This window comes from Procambarus clarkii, unplaced genomic scaffold (genome assembly GCF_040958095.1).
Source record: "Procambarus clarkii isolate CNS0578487 unplaced genomic scaffold, FALCON_Pclarkii_2.0 HiC_scaffold_135, whole genome shotgun sequence".
NCBI lineage: Eukaryota > Metazoa > Arthropoda > Malacostraca > Decapoda > Cambaridae > Procambarus > Procambarus clarkii.
Genome location: NW_027189168.1, coordinates 240,342 through 241,673, shown reverse-complemented (window position 1 = coordinate 241,673; position 1,332 = coordinate 240,342).

The following is a 1,332-nucleotide window of genomic DNA, read 5'->3' as shown; positions in this document are numbered from 1 at the left end:
CTAAATAATTTCAATCGTTTTGTGGCACTGCTCTCGGTATCTTTACGTCTTTTCAAACCACTGGAAGTACCTACAACATCATCATGTTCGTGATTTTCAGTCAATGTTTGTGTAACTGTAAGTTTACAATGACTACAGTTTTTTGTTACTGTACATTTATCATGTTGATCAGATATCTTGACTGTATGATATAGTTTATCATGTAAACAATCACACACATAATTAGAATCAAGGTACTTCTCAAGCTTCCTATCTGTTATTAGCACTGTCTCTTGTGATTTGATTTTATAATTATTTTCTTGCCACTCACTGTAATCTGGGTCTTGTCTCAGCTCTTGAGCTGAAGCAGATTTCTGTTGTTGATAAATATGGCGAGCATATGCCGCTTGCGCTTGTTTTAATTTTTTATTCGACTTGCGTGGCATTGTGCAATCTCGTATTATTGTATGACAGCATTCATCTTCTGCAACAGGAAAGAAATATTAAAATGAATAAAATTAAAATGAATAAAAATTAATGTTATGGTGAGTCTGGTCGTATAAAATTTTTTACATTTCACAGGATACAGTGAGCCCTGAGTAGGACCTACTTGACACAGAAGCAGAGGGAGGGGTGCGGGCAAGAGGCCGTATTGGATATATAATGAAGTGGACAGGATGTGAACCCCCCTTTTATACCCACAATGCCCAGCGTTTATCAATGTTGTGTCTGTCATGTTCACAGAAAATGGTACCATCCGTTTTCTATGTGCGGCGGCTGAGACGCCAGAGAGAGAGGAAGGTAAACAGGAGAGCGTACAGGACGCCAGCCAAGCTTGGTAGCTACTAGTCATGTAATCACATTAAGTATTAAAGTCAGTAACCAAGCAATGACTTTACATCAACCCTACAACCAAGACTTCCTCAGTAACACACAAACACCACAGTGTCATCTACAAAGGATGTGGGAGGCAGGGAAGGAGGGAGGGAGGGAGAGACTGGGAGGCGGGTAAGCATGGAGGGGAGAGACTGACTGGGAGGCAGGCAGGCAGGCAGGCAGGCAGGCAGGCGGGCAGGGAGGATCCGAGATGCTGCGGGCGGGTCACTCGGTCGGCACCTGACACCTGACCAGCTGTCTCATTGTCTCATTGTCTCTGTTAGCTTTTTTTTCTGTATGGCATTTCTTCAGCCCACCACTTTCTCTCTCTCTCTCACTCTCTCTCTCATTCACGCTCTCTCTCTCTCTCTCTCTCTCTCTCTCTCTCTCTCTCTCTCTCGTCTCTCTCTCTCTCTCTCTCTCTCTCTCTCTCTCTCTCTCTCTCTCTCTCTCTCTCTCTCTCTCTCTCTCATTCAC